The sequence below is a fragment of the Lepeophtheirus salmonis genome, chromosome 13 (genome assembly GCF_016086655.4).
Source record: "Lepeophtheirus salmonis chromosome 13, UVic_Lsal_1.4, whole genome shotgun sequence".
Lineage (NCBI taxonomy): Eukaryota > Metazoa > Arthropoda > Copepoda > Siphonostomatoida > Caligidae > Lepeophtheirus > Lepeophtheirus salmonis.
Genome location: NC_052143.2, coordinates 20,508,271 through 20,530,783, shown reverse-complemented (window position 1 = coordinate 20,530,783; position 22,513 = coordinate 20,508,271). Strand labels below are relative to the sequence as shown.

At 30.3% G+C, this 22,513-nt stretch overlaps 1 protein-coding gene across 3 annotated transcripts in view; it reads right to left on the bottom strand.

Moving 5' to 3' along the window:
* LOC121128277 (uncharacterized) overlaps positions 1–22,513 on the bottom strand; it is a 175,847-nt gene that overhangs the window by 109,954 nt on the left and 43,380 nt on the right. Inside the window, exon 3 of one of the 3 annotated variants that reach the window (XM_071892884.1) lies at positions 11,361–11,449. The exons of the other annotated variants lie outside the window; for them this stretch is intronic. The gene's annotated coding sequence lies outside the window, so the exon portion shown is untranslated. The remainder of the gene's footprint in view (positions 1–11,360; positions 11,450–22,513) is intronic. 3 annotated transcript variants of the gene reach the window in all.

Genomic DNA, 22,513 nt, shown 5'->3' with positions numbered 1-22,513 from the left:
AAAAACCCCATTAAATCCTTGCTGTTACCCTCCATATTTCAATAGAAAACTCACATGTAGCTACTCACTCTACAGTAAATCAATCTCTCCTCAAGAATTAAAAAAAATTATAATAAATTAAAAAAAAAAAAAAAAATTGTTGACCCTGGGAGTGCTTTAGTTTGTCGCAATTATTCATCTAATGTCAAATTCATTTTTATCTGAAGTGCTTCCCGCTTTTTTTTCCTTGTTTTATATGAGTTGATCTTAACGTCTGCAAGATTGCATTCATTTTATAGAGTGCTCCCTGCATATTATATTTTCTTCTTTTCTTTATACTGTATTGGTATAATGATCAGGAGGTATAAATTATTTTCTGCCCTTATGTTGTAGCAATGTTACTTTTTAAATACTTTCTCATGATATTTAGCAAGATTTTATGGAAAATTAAACGAGATGTTTGTCTCAATTCAGTCATATTTCATCAACTCACTATATGCTCACATCATGAAATGCCTTATCTCCTTATTGGGACATCCTTTTAGATTAAAGAAATCAAGAGTTGATGTTATTATAAATACTGAAGAAATGCAACTTTGTTTTATTTATAGAGAGGAAGATAACAAAATATGAGTTGTGTTCTGAGGAAACATCTGTTATTGTTTTATTATTGTTTAAATGTGTTTGTTCGTTTTTTGAACTGTGGGTGGGAATGGTGTGTCACGATTGTTGATATTACATTAATTTTTGATGAATTGTGGTTTAAACAATGGTTGTAGTTATAATAATAAGTATATAAGAACAAATATATATAAATATTTCTTCTGAAACAATTTCCGGATGTTCAATTTATTCATTCATAAACGTTTCCTAAATGACAATTTCTAATCAAATACAATAATGGAAGTGATTATACCTCCATTAAGGTGTTACATAGGGAAGACCGGGGAACAGTTGGTAATCTCATGGTTTTTAGCTAATATGCTCAATGTCGGTTTAATTAGGATTTACCAAACGTTAAGTAATTATAACTACATATGTCCATTACTTTTTAAATATATTGAGTTATACCATTTAGTTAAATTCATACAAATTGTTTTTTAATGCAACCCATAACATGTTATAACTGCCCTCGTAGCTGAGGAGAGTTGTACAATACATTTGGGACGGTTGTAAAAATGAAAAATTCAATTTTGACTTTATAATCAAGAAAATTCTAAAAGATAGTATTTTTTGAGTAATAAATAATAATAAATCTTTCAAAGTGTTAAATTATTGACTTTTAATGTAATAAAGTACAACTAATATTTCTTATAGAATTTTAAAATAATTGTTTTTCTCTTAAAAAATTTTTTTTTTTTGATGGAACGAAGTCGCTCAATAAACAATGTGTTCGGGAGAAATCATCCTCTTGAAGACCAACTACCCCCAGTCTCCTCTACATGTTTATCCGTGACATTTTATATTCTTCTTAAGGACATATTGCTTGTCCTTGCAATCCTTACCTTAATGCTACGGGCTTAAAAACATTCTGTACTTTTTGTTTACAAAGGATATTCTACGCCAATTCACCATAATATTTATCTCCAAATAATATTGCTAATTCATTTTATAACACCCCTTTTTGTCAAAATGACATAAGAATACAATAACATCTTTGATTACAAACAATATCCGTACAAAATTTGTGCTCAAATGCAAATAAAACACATTTTTCTTAGTATCAAATGACAAGGATCAATATGTTTTGTCTACCCCTGACTAAGCAAAATATATTTGTCTACAAATGTTTTTTAAGGAGTGTTAGCGTAACAAGTCTGTGTTGCATTATTGATTTAAGATGTAAGATAATAAATCTAACAAAATCAATATACTCGTATTCATAACTACAAAAACCACATTCTTATAACATAGATTCCCAAAAGTTATAAAACATTTCTAGGAAATTTTTTGTAAAATATAGATTATTCTAACATCTATATTTATCCAAAGGTCTTAACTTTAACAGAAAGTGACAATTTATGCACCGACTTTATGAGTGGCAAGGAGGACTGTAGGTGCTTTTTTTTTTTTTTTTTTTTTTTTTGACTTATTGTATTTTGTTCTTATTCCCTCGTGTTTTTGTTTTTGTTGTGTGCTTGAATTTGTCTTTTGAGTTCTGTATATTGCAGGATTTTTACCTTTGTTTGGTATTTAATTTACTTGTTCCTCACCAGAATTACGCCAAAATTTACAAATTGATTTTGATCATATTTCGTACAAAGATTATTATGTATGGTGACAGTAAGAGGTCATTAAATTTTGAATGGTGAAGGTAAGTCAAGACGCAAAAAATGCTTAATCAACCATAGCTTTGGAACAAATTACGATACATAACTGAATTTGATTTTAGGGAGAGGTTTTGCCCCCCTCTACCGAGTTTTTATTCTAGTATATAGTTGTTTTATACATTGTGGAATGTATGTATATATGTAGATTAGCTGGTTTTTAGTAGAAGGACAGTCCTTCATTTATCTCTATTGTAATTTTTACATATACAATGATAACCTCAATTATAACAAAAAGTTACAATAATTTATTTTAAAAGCTGTGTAAGACCTTACAATACACCATCAAAATCAAATTAGTTGGTTTATGTTCAGTTTGGGTTCAACTATTTGCTTCTCAGTTTTTTAGTATTTCTGTATCATTTATTTACATGATCGTTTCTTATATCTGGAAGGAAATATTTCATAATTTATAAAAGGGTTGAGTAATAATACATAAGAATCGTAATAGAAAAATTGGAAATTAGAGCTTATTTTCGCAATGCTGAATCTAGAAAAAGCAAATGGTTCTCGTATTCTGATCAATCATTCCATCATTAGTAAATACATAAAATGTCACAAATAACTAAAGTCCATAAAATAGCCATTTAAGGATATATACATTCTTTGAATATATTTGATTATCCTTTACATATTAATTTGATTTAGAGAGAAAAGGCGGGGAAAAATAACAATTAAGTTATATACTTCTTTGAACTTAATACATAAAAGTTGTTAACAGATTATATTCTTTCTTCGTCATCTAACTTTGATATTTGTTTATTTATTTCTATTTATATTTCATAATGAAGAAGATGAAAAAGAAAGACGATGAAAAAAAAGTTATAGAAACGTTTTTTTTTCATCAAAATATAATTGCAATTTACTGATTTGGAAAACAAATTGTCAAAGTTTTTATGTATTAATTTGATAAGACAAGTCCGCTCTTTTTTTTCTTTTTCTTTTTTGTGAATCCCTCAAGTTTTGTAGTTCTTTAGGATTAAAAACCCCTTTCAGCAATATTTTTTTGTATACCATAAAATATATTATCTAATAAAAAAGGACTCAACTCGTATAATTTTTTTCTTCTTGTGTCTTCATCTAATCAACTTATTCCTCAAGAAATCCAATTATTTTATAGACCTCACACAACGGATAATCATGAGTCGGTACCACCTTGAAGAAGCCGTTTATGTACATAGGTAATACTACTCTTTATGACATTTGACAAATCAATAGGATTATAATTTATGTGTGGACAAGTTATGAGACAAGTAGGTACGAAAGATACAGTTCTACAATATTTCAAGGGTCAATATTCACCAAAGGGACACGTCATGAAATATTTATTTATTGGATCTCTTAAAAAATTCTTGAAAAAGAGAAAAAATAATTCAAAAGTATATTTTGGATTATCTGCATATACTCATAGACCTAATATATTAAAATAATGTCCGGTATATCCGTACTAAAGTGATGTCAGGGTACTGTTGCAATATAAATGGGCAATCCAAGTAATAAACCGAGTTATAGTTGATACACGCTGCGCCCGTGCGCAGACACTTTACTGACAACCTTATTGCCGAAAGCCACATTGCCAAATTGACACTTTTGCTGAAAAAAATAACAATTACATTTGATGATGACTCATGCTACAATATACCTATATTATTATGCTTCTCAATCGTGTCACTCTAAGTATAAAAGATAAAACGAATATTATTTTGCTACACATTGCAATTAGTAAGTGTTGATTGGTTAATTAATTATTTATTTCATGATGAAGATGCCTTGAAAGCTGACATTAACTGCTGACCATTCAATCTTTGAGATTCCATGATAATTCAAGTTGATAAATTGTTTAGATCGAAGGTATTGGAGCTCTCATGTACATGTTCAAGTCATTATTTATTATTTTTTTCGGTAAATTGTCAGTTCGGCAATTCAGTCGTTTGCTGAAGTTTCTGTACGACAAAATGGCATTCATTAATGTGCCATTGAGTAACTATATTTTTGGCAAAGTGTCCTAATTTATAAAAATCAAAATAGTATTTACTATAAAAATCCGTACATTACAGAGATAATGTAATGGTAATTTTCCTTTAACTACAAATTTAAAAAAAAATATTAATCACAAAAGTATCATAACAAATCAATTTTATACAAAGATATTGATGGCATTACAATATGTACAAGTGTAATACATTAATTAATTAAACTAACTCACAGAATAATTTTTAAAATATCATTTGTAACAAAAAATACCTAATTACTAATATTTGAACTCGTAAGAAGCGGCAGAATGCGATGTCAAAAGGACTTATCCGCTTTAAAAAATGTAACACGAATAAGCAAATCAACCTACGAAACACTTATTAGAGGCAAGATGTGTAAAATAAAAGTTGATTTTTAATTTCAGACATAAGGATTTAGTTTTTTGGATATAAATCCAAATTCAATAAATTTCACAGATTGTATGAAAACTTCTACTTGAGAAGTTTACAATATTAGTGATATGGATTACTGTAATGTACGAGGTATGAGTGATTGAAGCATTAAAATTTTTGAGAACCTACCTCTTGGACTAGTATTTAAAGTTGTTATGGTGGAACAAGTAAAAATACTAAATCATTTTCCTTTTTAGAGTAAATATAAAGGTTTGGGTGATGTTTTCCGTAATCATTAATAAATATTTAGCAGCATCTGTTGTTCCTAAAAAATGACACATTGTTTGCTGTTCTTGATCAATTACTTCCTTAATTGATCAATAAATAATAAGGGAAATGATTCTGCACCCACCCTCCCCTTACTGAAGCGACGATGCATGGATTCAGATATGTCACTCGTGAACAGTGTCACAACTGTTGGTCCATTTAATATATGTACATAAAAATGAGTAATGATATATTTTAATAAATGTTAAAAGGAGTAAAGATGTAAAAACAATATCAATTAACTTTTTTGTAATGTTTCATTACAGATACTGGGTGTTTATCTGAAATGTGGACCCTTATAGTTGAGAGAAATAAGAAAAACACGTAATAAGAATGGATAATTACTCAAATCACATGAGAAACTGTGTGTATTGACTTTTCCCTCTACAAAATAACACAATCAATCAAAAAATGGTCTCACAAGGAGACAAACCAATTGAGATTGCTGCTCTAATTCGCGTAGAACCTACACCAATAGAGATCTAAAACTTGACTTAAGCAGACGATTTACAACGTCAAGAATGCCATTTCAAGGCCGGTATGGACATCGAGACAAGCTTAAATAAGATGGTGTCCCGGCACATACACTACACAGTCCTTTTTAGGATTAAAATTCTATTCTGAATGCAAAAAAAAACGTGAGCACCACACTTTCCAGATGCTAATCCACTCGAATTTTCCCTCTGATTAAATGCCGAGGTCAGGATCTGCCAGACATGCCACCAAATCTAGAAGCTTTCAAGGCTTTTGCTGATGAGCAATGGATCTCTATGAGCCACACTTAAATTATTACCACCCATCAGAACTTATATCCCTGCATTAAGGCCATTATCAAGGCTTTCAAAATTTGAAATTGCAATAAATGTGCTAACATCTGTATAAAGTTTAGTTAATGTATTTATCCTAGTTTCCGAAATTAAACTTATAAAAATTACAGATTCAAAATGTCTTATCGTCAATTACGCACAAGGTAGGTATGATGTAAAAAGGCAAGATAAAATGTCTTTGCAAATGAATGATGATGTAAGAAAAATCATTTAAGATTTGAAGAAAACAAAAACCATCTCCTTGTTTTTGTTTGTGTATTGTAACATGTGTTGTGAGTTATTCTCTTTAAGACCCACGTCTAGACACGATGATACTAACATACGTTATACATCAAACAAAGAGACTATTATGAAAAGGAAACTTTCAAGGGTGCGCGGAAAAGGATTTTTATGTTTTTCATAAACATGAAGAAAATGTGTGAACAAAATTTCCTTTTTTATTTTGTTTTATGACCTATAAAAAGAATAATTGAAACAACTTGCTCAAACATAAATTTATATAAGAGTAAATTCAATGTTTGAGATAATTTTGCTTCATGAAGTTCTAAAAATACGTCATTAACTTTATTATACAGCATGGAGCCGTTTTTTAACAAGAAATTTTAGACAATTGGAAGTTGTTTGATGTTAAGTGTTTGGCCTTAGTTAAAAAAAAATGGCATTGATCAACATATTAATTATTCCACAATCTTGGAAAAGGTAGAATTACCTTTTTTGCGATCCATTTTGATATTGCAAATATCTCATACCTGGACAGGTCCTTTGTTTGGAATGTCGGGAAGGAACTGAAAGAGTCTGGGGGTGATTATGAATAAACTTCTAAGCGTGCAGATTATAGAATAAGGTTACCCTGTAAAATGCATACTTTCATTTTGAAATTTTCCCAGAAATCTTTGATAAGTTCCTTGAAGATCATGCCAAGCTTTGGATTGAGTAAGTTGCATCTGGGAGTGCATTCTTCTGGAACAAGACTCTGCTCCATCCGACATTGCATGGAAAAAGTTGACATGTTTGTCAATTGTCTCCCTCACTATTTCCCTTATTGGAAGATTATAATACATTGCCAAAATACTTTCAGTTCACAACCCCATCAAAACTTAGTTGTCAAAACCGCAAATGCACTCAAATCATTTTTTACTTAAAAGTGATACAATGAGTAACATACATGGGACCACTTAACCCGGATTTTTTTTTTCAAAATTCAACTAGATTTTAAGACCAAAAGATTTCTGTTTTATTTATTTTGGTCTTGGGTCGGAAAAAATAAATTTTATTATAAGCAAACTACAACACATTTTATATAAATTAAGAAGTAAAAAAATCACCCTGTCTCCCTGTTTGTCAACGCGTGTGTTTAATATGATTCAAGTTTGTATAAATTTGAAGTTTTGATTATGTTGTAGTAGTGTTGTACTGTTGTACAAAAAACCAAAATATTATTCTTCTGAAATATGAAATCCAAGATGATATCTAAGATCTGGGAGAAATTCGAGAATATGCCAAATAAGACCTCCTCCTATTTCCGAGGTAGAGGCTGTTATTGACGCCAAAGACAATTATATGAAATAACAATAATTTTCTTTTTATTCAGCTTTTATTTGGCATTGGTTTTTATTGAAATTGGATGATTAGTTTAGTGGAAAATCCATTTAAAAAACAATCATATTGGTTGTTAAATAGAAGTCGTAAAAGGAACATACAAAAATGGTAGTTAGCAAATTCCATGGGATTATTATTCAATATTCTACAAGATTTGTTTCCTGCTCAACAAGTGATAATTATTATTCAACCCAATCCACTTTCTTAACACTAATTAGAAAAAAAGAAGGAAAAAGCAGCCAAAAAGATCCAAAATAAATTTATTTATCAGTGAAGTAATGGAGTAATGTCGTGTAAACCAATTAATGCATTAACATATAGATGGCGTTATTTTAAATAGCATTCAAAATCTTCTAATAAAAAATTGACAACCATATATATGTGTGCAAGGTTAATTCACGTTTAGAGAAATACTATTTGATCAATCTGTTTCTAATACAAAAAACTCTCTTTTTTTATGCTTTGACAAGCAGATTTTTGTCCTCCCCCATGATTTTACTTATGTTTTATTATCTATGGGCAAAAGGAAATTGTTTTACATACGTTCATATATCGAACATAAAATAAATGTTTTTCCCCCCTAATATCTAACCAAGATATTAAAAATAAGTACAAGGAAAACGAAAGTCTTCCTCTGTCTTATCTAACATATTATGTGATGATAGTAAAGGAAAAAGTATTTTGTATATAATAACGATTGAGGAACAAACAAAAAGATTTATCTATTTTTATGGAGTTATCTGACTGATTTTATTATAATTTAAAGTAAAAACATACTAAAATGACTTGTATAAATAAAAAAAGATTAGGTTATTCTCCTTACTGATGTCTTATTCGATTTTTTGGGTCAGGTTGCACATTCCTTTTACCGTTTAGGTAAAATTTGAATAAAGTATTTGCCTTCAAAACTGTGTTTTTGTCCCAGATTGGGTATTTACTTATTCAGAAAATACTTTACACTGAATTCGAACACAAAACTTGTAGTAGCATTGAATTGCAATTTTATTCCCGCTATTCTTAATTAGAGGTTTTCATTAAAAAATCAAACGACAGCAAGAAGAAAAAAGTCCATATGTATAAAAATGTTGGAGAAAGAACATTATAGGCAACGCGTATCCTATCTCCTCTGAGCCAGTGTGAGTACTGAGAAGGCTGTTCCCATCTACATTTGGACTGCTTACAACATCAAAAAGTCAATTACAACCATCTACAGCAAAAAAAAACCCCGAAAATAATGATGCAAGAATATATTTGAATTCTGACCTCCCCTCATTTTATCCTTCTCTAGCCCTGACCTCCCCCGGAATTTGTTGTTTGATTGTCTATGAGAACAATGTATGCCGCTAGTTTTGATTTTCTTCGAACTGCCATCATGAGAGTGTGGTACGCCCTGGCCACAGCCTTTATCGTCAAGACCGGTCAATCTGTTTTCTGTCGTGTCAAGTTGTTTTGCTTGTGAAGGAGGACATATTGAATATAAAATATAGCTAAATATAGTGTTTAAAAATATCCGAAATTGGTTTTGAGTTGCCTTATCTTGACCCCATAAAAATAACGTTTTTCAAATTTAGTTATGCTACTGCAAGTTTTGCCTTCCCATTCTGCACTTTTATTTTCTTTCTCTCTTTTTGATCAACTAATGGGATTTTTATTCTTTAGTCTAAGGTTAAAATATTCATTCAATTTAGGAGCAATCAAATTGAAATAATTGTTTATTAAATGCATTAAGCAATTCAAAATTTTCTGTTTTATAATGACATAAATATCCAAAAAAATATTTCCATTCCTTACAATACTCATAACAATTTTTTTATAAATTTCATCTTTTTTACTTCATAACTATTCTACGCCAAAGAAAATCAAAAGTTGACCAACTAAGTGATAAAAAAAAAGAAAATAAAAAAAAATGTGAACGTATGATTTATAAAATATTCCTTGATTTTTCAAAATGAAGCTTATTTATACTCGAATATAATTAATGCATTGGGTTTGGGTAGTAGGTAAAGTGTAGATGAGGTACCAAAAATCAAGACAACTATATACAAGCCCGTTAACATGGATCCCAAACATAATCTGACACATCCGCCCTTACAGAATTCGATATTTTAATTAAGCTCGACTTTGGAAAAGTTATGGCCCCAAATTAAATCAGTTTCAAAAAATATTTAAAAATCCAAACTGACTCTAGGATAATATTTCTAACTTGAATTTATAATTGTTCTGCAAAAGACTAAGCATCATTTTTGTCAGAATGTAACATTCTATCCAAAAAAAAAATTTCAAATCTAGCATTCCACCTCAATTCTCGTTATGAGAAAAGTTAGTTGGATTCGACACAACTTTAGGAATCTAATCTCAAGTTATATGTGTGTGAGGTTGATTTATAAATGAAAAAATAAACATCTGGTTGGTGTTTAGGTAAATATTTGAGTACTCTGACCTTTTCGATTTGTAAGATCTATTCTAGCTTTCCAATATTAACCATATAAAAAGAAAGTTCATAACTCTATCAGTATCTTTCAATAATTTAGTTTAAATATTTTTGTTTTCTCATTGGTAGAGTGAGTCATTGGTTAATATAGGAGAACATAGTTTTTTTAAACAATTATAATCTCTTATATAAAATAAGACTACAATAGTGGATAACTCATATCATTCCCATTTAGAGAAAATTTAATTAAAAATAATCATAATTTGTCAATTTTTAACCTTTCATCCACAAAAATAGAGAAAAAAGAAGAAAAAAAAGATGAGGAATGAGAAATGAAAAACTAGGTTAATAAAAAAATTTGTCTTCCCTGAAGCGTCTTTATTTTTTTTTTTTTTTTGTCATTTCATGTTACTTCTCTTTTTCTATACTGATGTGCCTAAGTATTAGTGTTTGGTTTAAGTCTGAAAATTTTAGACCGGTCTGAAACAGCTATGATTATGTAGAAAATCGTATTAATATGGTCCTTTAAAGAAATTTAATCTGGAGTGTTCTTAAAAGTAATTAGGGTATAGATCGGTTCTAAATAATGAAGTCTGTACAAATGATATTTTTTTAGAAAATTTAACAAATAGTTCGGTCTAGAACGATTCTATAGATGAATTCTTGATGATGTCATGTTTCATATTTGTACAACTTATAAATCAGTATAGGAGTGAAAATCAGTCCAAGAATTGAGTCCGAAAAAATAGGGCCTTGATTTGAAAACAATTAAATAAATCGTGATTTGGAGCTAACTATCACTCCAAATCCCTCTATAAAAAAACAAAAAATAGTTTAAGACCGAAACAAAAATAAAAATCGAATTCAAACCGTATTCGAACACTACTGATTATATACCTACGTATATATATAGTTAACATGATAAGATTTTTTGAAAAAAAAGTTGTGTTTTTTTAAATATAAAATAAAAAACAGGAAAAAAAAGATTATTTAATCCTTTAAAGATTAAATAAATTTTTTTCTATATTTTTCTCTTTCTTTCCTTGTCGTTGTTGTTGTGACTGTCATTTCAATTAGTTTATTGAGGGTAAATCATTGTACATATAGAATTATGTACTATGTCTATGTAGTGTCTCCATGCAGTACTTAAAAGCAGGGGATTAGTAGTCTGAACGAGAGAAGAAACGAAGAGAAGTGGTGCATATGTTATATATCTATTACACAACTTCATTTGTTTTGTGCCTTTTTCACATTTTCTCCAATGATTTTTTCATGATTCTCCTTTACCTTTTTATTCTACATTAAACAATACTCACATTATTAAGAATGTGCTCTTTTAAGGTAGTCAGAGTAATTTTTTCATAAAAGCAAAAATTATATTATGTTCATACATTTATTAATGTGAACAAGTCGTAAACTTGCTGTCTTATGCATTTTTTGTGGGAATAAACATATGCATGTGTTATTTATATAAATATCTATGCATGTAGTTGGTACTTCTCACCTTCCTTCTCGTTGCACAAGTGCCCCTTTTCCAATGCTACTTGCACCATCTAATTCCTTTTTATTGCAAATTGGGTAGTATTTGTTTTCCTAAAAAGCAAAAATATAAATTTCATTTAATTATACACAAAAAGGTTCTTGATTAATTAAAACAAAGTTTGTCTTTTTTTTTTAAAGTTCCTTTAATTGGTTAGATGAAGTTGCACTACTTTAGTATAAGCAAACATTTTGGTATTAAAATTACTCCAAGTAACCTAGGAATCTTGTTTGTAGTCCATATTTATAAAGTATATTTATTTGCATAGGAGTCACTTGGGCACAAAACTATACAGATTGAGTTCAACGTTGTATTTAGGTCTCTATGAATATATAGTAACAAGTCACTGGGTGCATTACATATGTTATATTACTCCATGAACAATATTAAAAACCTATTCTTATTTAAGAAATAATAATGTAGTCCTGCTGATGAAATATTGCAGGCGTGTGAAATAGCAACGAGCATATCTACAGGGTCTATTGTGCTCCATGTTGAAAAATATATAAATATTTTTGTTATAAGAAATAATAATGAAGTCGTATTAATAAATATTGAAGGAGTGTGCATATATAACAAGGTACTTGTTACATTCTGCTTTTGTTATTGCTCACTTATGCATGTATTAACTTATGTGCATTTTCACTATATGTTGATGTTTGGATTAAATATAAACGCGTGTATGTAAAAAATAATTTTGTTTGTGAATGTTTCAAAAAACCAAAAACTAAAGTACTCATTATTCCTCCCAACATATTAAATCTTTTGTTATAACTATTCTTTTATTCTTGAGGTCAGACTACATATGAATTGATATAAGTTTTGAGTAATTACGTGTGAGTGTGCCCATCAAAAATGTAGAGTACCGCTTTAAAATTTCTATAGGAGTTATCTTCATCCCATGTACTCTCAATCGTTCAATAATAATTATTCCTCTCATTTTTTGGTTTTAATTTGTATAGTTTCCTTGTACAAGTTACAACTTATACAAAATTGAAACTTTTACACTACATATATAAACATTGCATATATCCCCCAACAACAACTGACATTCACTTTTGCGATTACAGCCTCCTCTAAAAAAAACTCAAACACTCCATGATTGTGATGCAAGTTTAATCAAATATCTATAGATTATTGTTGAATTAGTCCTAGAAATTATCTAATAATTCGTTTCCCTTCCCCCTTCCGTCTTTTTTTTTTTTCATCGGTTCAATCTTTTTTACAATAAAACAGTCATAAGGAGAGAATATTCTACGTTTCAAGCTATCTTTATACATTCTTCACTCCTAGCTAGAATTGAAGAATATAAAAAGGTAGATAATTATTAATGATAGTTAGAACGTATAAAAATAAGTTCTAACCGCACACATCTTTCTTCAAACTTTAGGCCTTGTTGAAGGAAGTTATCATGAAAATTCCTCTTGTGAAATGATTTAGTTAGTAACTACGTCAGTCTTAGGAATGACAAACTTTATTAAAAACGGACTGATAGGACTTCAGTCTTTATAGACCGATCCAACACAACATGATTGAATCTAATTATAAGAGGTTGCGTAGAAATATCACTGCAGAAAACTTACGATAATAAATTATTCAAATATATACATATGACCATTTTGCCTTTATAAACATACATATATGAGTTTACTATCTAGCATTAATAAATAAATATTTCAAAAATACAAGACAATACAAATGCATTTTTGTACATGGGAATTAGTGCACTTGTTTCGTACAAAAGTAATAAAAAAATACTTTGAAGGTTTCTAAATTATATCCATTCAAAGTATTTTTTCCCTTCATTGTATGCATGATTATACACTAGCTATAATTAAAGTTTTTTCATTCTTAATTAATTTGTTTCTTTTTATGCAAAAACTTTGAAGAATTAAATATTAATTTTTTTTAATAAAAAAATTCAATGAAATTTTAAAATGATAAAAACGATATTTTTAATTGTTTTAAATACTTTTCCGTACATTTTAGCAATACATGATTTTATGAGAGTGTTTGTCTATACATTTCACACTACATAGATTTTAAAATGGGTAAAAAATCAAAAGTTGGGGGTTTTATGAAAATTTGTAGTACTATGAAAGAATAGTCTATATCGAATTAAAAGACGATGATCAAGACATATTTTGGAGTTTCCTTAATTTATTTGAAGCTTTATTTATTAATGTCTTATTGATTTTCATAAAAACACTTTGGGGGATATGTCCTGGGTTAACCAAGAAAATTCGTTTCTTTCGTAAAAAAAATTGTTTAAAAAAAATAAATTATTATACAATATTTATATATTTAATTTTATTCGCATATTGCAGCAAAGTTCCTGTAACACTTTTAAAGCCATTCCTTTTTTGAACATAATTTTTTCCCATCAAAAAGTAGTGTAAAATTAAAACAATAATTATTTTTCATCCATTGTTTTAGAAATAACAAAAGTACTGTCACACTTAGCAGATTAACTCACAAACTAAATAATATATAGTCATACAAATTTTGACAGCGGTCTTTTGAAGGTTGGTACCAAGGTTAATATTTTAATTGCTATTAATTTCTATTGTATTTCAACTAACTTTTGTTATTACTAACTGAAAATGAGATGAATTAATTTTTTTTGCACCATCTGGGTGTAAAGACCGGAACTTGTCAGGACATACCTTATATGTTTTTCATTATTTCCAATTATAGTCATAAATTTGATTCCTGGAGAAACTTGAATAGTAGTTTTAATCCATAATATCAAGGTTGTATTTTATTGCAAAGTAATTAAAGTTCCAACAAATTAAAATTCTCTATTTTTGTTAAATATTGTGTAATTTTCTTCTTTATACATCAAGAGAAAAACAATAATACTTCACAATTTTTCTAATAAAAAAATAGACATTAATCATCAATGCCTAATAAATGGTTATTCATCTTAAAATAATTAGAGTGACCATGTCTTTAGGATAGAGTGAATAGGTTTAGTCATGTCACGAAATAAAGCGTATAAAAATACACTTTAAAATGTACTTATACTGCAGGGACATTGCAGCAGGGAGGCCAGTCCCACTTCCCTTCCTCGAATTTACAATTATCATTTCGGAATATTTTTTATAAATAGTAAATTACAAATATTGGTATAAATGTATAAAGCATATCATTGACAACGCGCAAGACTTTTTCTAGTTGATATTCTGATCAGGTTTTGATATTTGCCCCAGCTTTTATCATTATAATTTAATTCTTGAATACAGAACATCTAAGTATGTAGTAAAAACTAGGGCATTTGCTCATGAAAGAAGAGGGTAAAAATGAGGCATTACTTGGGAATTATAATTCAAACAAATATGAAATCTAAACATCCAAATTAATTTCAAGTTATTCAATGTAAAAAAGGAATTAAAAATGATTTCAAGTGAATGAAGACACATTTTTAGCCCTAAGAAAGAAGCACGAAGAAAGATTTATGCTGTAATACTGGGGCGTGCAAAATTATTTACCGATGATGTAAATATACTTATTAAGAGGTTTTGTGGCAACCAATCTGATTGATTTGTATTTTTACTGTTAAAATAAACAAAAATCCTTCCTGTGAGAGCGTAACAACTTCCACACGTGAGACCCTTTCCAATCAGGAAACAAAGAGGATCGAAATTGCAGCCCTCCTCCGAGCGGGAGTGCCTCATAACAACATAAAGGAACAGGTTGGGTCCTCGTTGAAGACAATTTACAACGTTTCCAAGCGATTGGAGGCTGGGGGTGATCTCAAGCATTCCCCTTGGGCTGGCAGGAAGCCCACTGTCTCAACAAGGCAAGTAAAGGCAGTGTTCAAGAGGACTTCCAATAGGTCCATTGCCGACATGGCCAGAAATATGGGAACGTCGACATCAACTGTTTCAAGGGCATTGAAAAGGGCTTGAGGAAAGTCCCTGAGGCGTACTGAACGCCCTCTGCTAACTGAACGTCAGCAAGAAGTCAGACTTGAGTGTCCCAAGAAAATCTTGAATGATATCAAGAGCTCATCTGGATGCATCATAATTTTTTCAGATGTGAAAACTTTTACGGTCGATCCTGTTTTCAACAGGCAAAATGACCGTGTTGTGAGCTTTGGAGATGTGCAAGATCAACGGGAAGGCCATGAAAACGATATGGTTTCCCACTGGCTACAGATTAACAGTGGAGTATTATGCGAAGATTCTGGCGTCCAAGGTCCTTCCGTGAATCAAATCCATAGTCGACAACTCTCCTTGGGTTTTACAACAAGATGGAGCACCCGCCCACGCTTTCAAGAAAGCTCAGTAATGGCTCAAGGACAACATGAACTTTTGGCCCAAGGAATACTGGCCCCCTCAGAGCCCAGATCTGAACCCACTAGTCTTCTCTATCTAGGCGCACGTGGAGACCAAGGCCCGCAAAAAACGACACAAGAACATAAATGCCTTAAAGGCTGCTGTCAACAAGGCCTGGGCCTCCATGGACGCCGATTACATCTAGCAAGTCTGTGGCAGCTTCAGACGTTGCCTGACCAGTGTCATTGAGGCAAATGGTGGCTACATTGATTAAATTTGATCACAAACTATTTTATTATTCTAAAAATGTATGAATAAATTGTCATTCGAAATGCCATTATTGTCCGCGATATGTTCTGAACAAAAATCGGTAAATAATTCTGCACGGCCCGGTATATGTATGAAGGTGAAAGTTAAAAGGTTTAAAACTTCTGGGGGGATTTTTCCTGTCACCATTTTATACAAACACTCCTCGTTATTGGTCCCTCCACTTTCAAAAAGTTAGTTTGCAGAGTCCATATTGGAGAACCTCTAAAAATCAGAACCTCGAGCTCATTCATCTTTTACACAAATTATTTTTATTCGCATACAAACTTTTTAGGTTACCCCATTTTTAATAATCGAAAAAGTTAATCAAACCCTTTCAAAACAACACACCTTAATTCACTTTGTAATTTATCATGTAATATATTGATTGAATTAAAATTCAACTAAATATGTAAAATAAAAAGTGCATAAACTTGTTGTAGAAGTTAATCAAACATCGTTTACTACTCCAGCATCTTATGGAATTGACATGGCTAATTAATTCACCCTCCTCAACGTTGTGTGGATGATTTTTCTTTTTCTTTTGAGAGTCATAATTGTTTATGACAGTGTTTTGTAGACGATTGCACATAAAAATAATATCTGACTGTTGATTATCTCACTGTTTGTACATAAATGGATAGATCAAAGGATTTCCTTTCTGAGATGTACATACATAGGGGAGAATCTTTGCTTAACTTGGAATTCAATTTATTTTGAAGAAAAATATGGTTTGGAATGAACAGATATGTAGTGATGAAAATAACGTGATTTTTGTCATTATTAATTAATTTTGGAGAGTGAATTTCAATTTATACAACAGATTTATTGCGATATAACTTATATATTGATATAACCTTGTCAATTGATTTGAATAAATATGTAATATTTTTTGGGGATAGACAGGCACAATATTCTCTACAGATTTAAAGATCAAAATTAAATCAGCATTTTTTTTCTTTTTGGGTAGCATGTTTTACCTAAAAATTACATAATTACATGATTTTCTTACAGACTGAGAATTCATTTTTTTTTTTCGTGAACGATAAAATTAACTGTGTCCCCACATATAATTTAATAGAATTTGTCAAAGTTTTGTATTCAATTTTTTAAATAAACTCATAGTTCATTCATAATGGAGTTATTTTAGAAGAGATGCAAATATTTATGAAGCTATTATTAAAATTCATATTTGTAGATTAAAACGTCATTTTAATTAGACGTAATTTAAATTTTTGTATCTAGTAAACCCTCCTCGACGAATGAAATATTATTGCAGTTAAAGATCTTATCACAAAGTTTGGCACGCTTGGAACCTTTTAAGTATAAATTACACCTTAACAATTACAATTAACTTTTTTTTTAAATGTTAAAATTTAATATAATTTGACTTTGATATGAAAACACATAAGCGACCCAGTTGAAAAGAACCGTATATTTGTATTTTTTAATCAATGTAATGAAACATTGGAATGGTTACATTGACTTATTCAATAATTAAAAGTTTTTTTCCGTAATATCAACTAGTAGAGCAATAATAACAAACAATTCTAGTGTAACACATTTCTTCATCAGGCCAAAGACAACTGATATAATAGCCAAAATAAATTGTGTTTCAGGACTTTTTGACGTGGGAATGACATATTATAAGATCTTCCACATCGTCTCCTACTCGAAGAATATCATTATCAAGATTAAAAGGCTAAAAGATGAGGACAAGAACCTCGAGATGAAGCATGGAAGCCACTAGGCCGAAAACACTCAAAAGGGACGAATTTCTGGCCTTGGTCAATGTGGCCTCTGTCCTAACCAGCATGCAACCCTCTTGACTGTGGCAACTCCCATACTAATGTGGATGCCCTAAAGGCTGCCGTAGAGAAGGAGTGGGCTAACATATCTGAGTAATATTTGAAGAAAACCTACAATGCCCTCATGCCTAGGATTGAAACCATATTGGAGGCCAAGGTTGGCACCCACTTTGGGATTTAAATGTGTATTATAAAGTAAATAAATATATAAAGTAATATTTTATTAGAATTTGATAAAATTCGGGGCATACTTAATCATTTGAAAATATTAATGTTTTAAATTGTGTGTATTGGAAGAAACTCTGCTAAAGCTCTTTCAATTTACAATGACTAATATTTTGATTCTAAATAGAACATAAAAATTTTCTATGCTTTCCTTTTTAAGAAACTTCCCCATTTGAAAATAAATAATGATAATTTTGTTTTCGATAATAATAAAATTTTTATATTTTTCGTCAAGTAGTCTCTTATAATAACATGATGAACGACCATGATGTGATGGTGGTGAAGAAATATATTTGTAACCCTCATCATCATCCCTATTATATTTTCATTCCATCTTTGTATGTATTTTTTTGTATTTTTGTTACTTAACCATCATTTCTCCTCGAGGGACGCAAGAAAAAACGAAGTTATTTGTCATTTTGATACAAAATTTCAACCCTTTTAGGAGTTGAAAAATAAGAAGAGCAGCAACTATTTTGCTCTAAAGGTCGGTGTACACACATGACATACTGTAGTACCCTTCTTTCTTGTTATGATCTAGCTTTCTGGAGGGGTCATTTGTGAAGATATTATATAATATACTGAACATATATATATATGTGCATAAGCACAAGAGACTTGAGATAGGATATGTTACATAGACATTATAATCATATATATACACAAAACTATTTCTTACCAGTATGAATATGTTTTATTTTGTCATATTTTGACTTAGCACTCTGTTAATAAACATATTTTTTTACATATTTATTGAACTAGGGTAAAAAATTTCCACAAAAAGTAAATGGATATTATTACATAATGAATTTCCGATATGCACTCAAAATTATAAAATTGCCTTTGCTATGTCGTCCATTGCAATACCAATTAAAATGTTATATATGCATATACTCGTATATATGATTTCAAGATCTGGACATTTATTTTCTTAATTAATTTTAATAACACTCGTTTTGGGCCTTGAGAAGAAATAATTTGTGATTAGTATACATAGTCAAAATATTATAATTCCATATTGGGTGGATGTTTTTAATGGAATAATTAAAGAGTGGGAACTCAAAACTTGCATTATAATTTAGTTATGGTTTTATAACCTTTATCTTCAATTACAAGGAGAAATTACGTAACCAAACTAGAGCTGAAACAAAAACAATTTTGTTTATATCTTTAGGTATATTAATGGCGGAACAACAACACATTTGAAACCTTTGTTTTACCTACTTTCGCCAGAGTGAGTGCAAAGAAGGCTGGAAAGACCATTGCCAAAAATATCCAGACTACCTATAACATCAAAAGTCAATTACTGCCCCGTACAACAAAAATAATCAAAACTTCAGAACTAACCATATGACTGAGTTCTAACCTGTCTCTATGTGACCCTCTTCTAGCCCTGACCTCAATCCTATGGTCTTTTCAGTTTTGGGTGTCATAAAGAATAATTTTTTCCTCATCTCTCGTCCAAAGTCCGACCTTCCGTAATGAGAGCGTGGGCACGACCTTAATCGTCAAGAGCTGCCTATCAGTTTGTCTGTGTGTCAAAGTTGTGAAGGAAGACATACTAACTAAAAAGTACAGTACCATAGATTATTAAAAGATAACATAAATTTGTTTTGAGTTGTCTTTCTTGATTCTATAAAAATCACGTTGTCGTTATTTAGTTATGCTACTGCAAATTTTGGATCCCCATTCCATAGATACTCAACAATATCAAAGAGTTTGTCTCCAATATATTAAATAACAGAAATATATTACTTTAGGAAATACAAAAGAAAGCGAACAAATTAATTGAATTCACTAAATCTTAATTATCAATTGTAAAATATAAGAAATGTTTTTGGAAAGGACATTATAAAAACGTGAAAAAAAATTGCACCTGCCCTGACTGGACGTTTTAGGAGTATACCAATAAAAATATGAAGATAAAATGTAGTTGAAATGGATTTTCAGACCGTTCTATAGAATTGAGGGTAGAGAAAGTCCTAGTTTACTAACAAAAGATGAACTAAAAATTGACTGTTGTGGTTGGGAAATTTATTTAAAGAGTAATACGGAATTAGAGTCCAATCAAAAATTTAAAATAATCACAGTTTTAGTCTGTATTATAATATATACTTTTATACTTTTTTACAGGTTAAATATTGTCTTACAGTGGAGCAATATTTTATTCAACATATGTGATTTCCCTTGTTATAAACAGCTTTGATGAAACGCTTTGTCATTGACTTTTAACTAGACGAAAACTGTCTAATAAACTCTTAAAAACACGAGATTTTATTTATTTTTCCTTAATTTGTGGGGTTGATTGATTTTATATTCTATAAGTTTGATATTTTTCATTTATTATTAATATAAATATCATCAATTGACTTTGAGGAATGACTACCCTGATACAAGGCTCAGTGGCGCTGTTCCAATCCTGGATATTAATGATTGAAGTAGCATCCCAATTGAGCTTTGGCGAACAGTATGGCCGTACACTGATATATCCCAAATCACTTCCATTATTTATGATATGTTAAATTGTGCATCTCCTTTCTTAGACCTAGATAGATACTAAATTCCCAACATTTGTCTTTGCGGTACAGTCTAATGTACATTTACACGTCTTCTTTAATATTTTACCAATGCAGCCTATTTGGCTGACATCAGGGAGGGTTTCTAAGCACTGGAAACTGCATTTGCATTCTTTTCAACCATCCACTATATTGTAAAGTCAATAGGGTGAAGGTTTAAAAAAGTAAGGTCAAAAATGCTCAAAATTGTGTTTGTACCATTGTTGCACTTCCTTTTCAGTGTGTGCAGGAAATGTTTTTACAATCTCAGGCAGAGGATTTGATTTGAGTAACAAAATCTCTACAAACTATTCCCTCAATTTAATTGCGACAAAGTTAATGGACCTCTTTTTCATGACAACCATAGAGATCTCTCTTTAGAGTGTTTTCACGTGACGTCAGCGTGGTTGATGTCGTTCATTTTGAGTAACTAAACGATCAAATTCATTCTTTTATAGTAAGAAAAACAGTAAACTATTAGATGTGACATTGACCAACAAAAAATTGACTTTAATCTTACAGTCAATCAAAGATGTATCCTTCTATTCCCCACTTAAATATATTTTGGACCCTAAAAGGTATTATTACATCGTTATACCATCTTATTTCAATAGTGTCTATAAAAATTAACAATTATAGTGAAAAGAATAAGATATTTTTCTCAAATTATCCTACGTTTCCTCTCCCAAATCTCCCAAAAAAATGATAAAAATTGTACAAATCTAGCCATTTTTAGTAGATATACATTTGATTATATTCAAATACCAATGTTGATCGTTTGCATCAAGTAATTTCAATGCATATACCAATTCTTTTATATTTTGGAAGTTATTCCATTAAGTTTCATCACGATTTATAGTTTATATGTTCATTTTATGTAGTAAAAATATCAACTTTGAGCTTCTCCTTCATTGATGACGTCAGTGATAATGCTCTATAAAGAGTAATCAAATAATGTAACGAAAATAAATTGTGATACCTTCAATGTATTCATAACTATGAAGAAGACAAAATTGTCAATACCTACAATCATATTAAAAATACATCATCAAAAAGTCTAACCCATGGGAGACATATATAACAATCTAACAGATAAAAGTTTTATTTGATATTATTCGAGGGGCAAAATTTGGTTTACTGTGACCTACTTAATGTGTTTTTTTTTTTTTTTTTTTTTTTTTTTTTTTTTTTGCAAAATAAGCTTACGTTTGGGAGAAAATAAAAATATTATGAAAAAGGTTAAAGACCATACAAGGATATTCTAAACCAAAAACATATACTGGGTTTTCCAATAAGAGGTGTCATTTTGATATTCAAAGAAAAATGGTATTTGTTGAAATAAATGATAGAATGTTTATTTCATTGTAAAGAAACAGGAATGTCATTAATAATGAAAAACAATATCTGCCAAATGGCCGCCACAGATACAAATCAACAGGACCGTATCTTTATTATGCAATTTTTTATCACCAAATCGCAAAGTGTCTCTTGTATGCGCTCAAAGCTTCTTCACGAATTCCATCTTTCAGGTCTTGAATCGACGCTGTTCTGTTGGTGTAGACCTTATCCTTCACGAAAGGAAGAAAGGAAAGGAAGAAGTTCCAAGGTGTTAAATTACAAGATCTAGGTGCCCAATTGCGATAACCTGTTCTAGAGATTACACGGCTCGGAAACTTGAAACTTTTCAGGTAGAAGAACGATGGTTTCGTTGCGTGTGTAGTACGTAACTGTTGCTCCAGCCTCACACGTGAAAAAGTAAGGTCCAATGACCCCACCGGAGCATAAACGGCATCATATCACTAACTTGTCCCAACAGCTCGAATTTTTCTATATTGCGGTCCCACAAGGTGCTTCACGACGACTCAAAAATGTTTTAGCTTTACGAATCGTATGCACCAGATGTTCTACATTTTTATAGTGAATCTTAATAACTTCAATGTGCT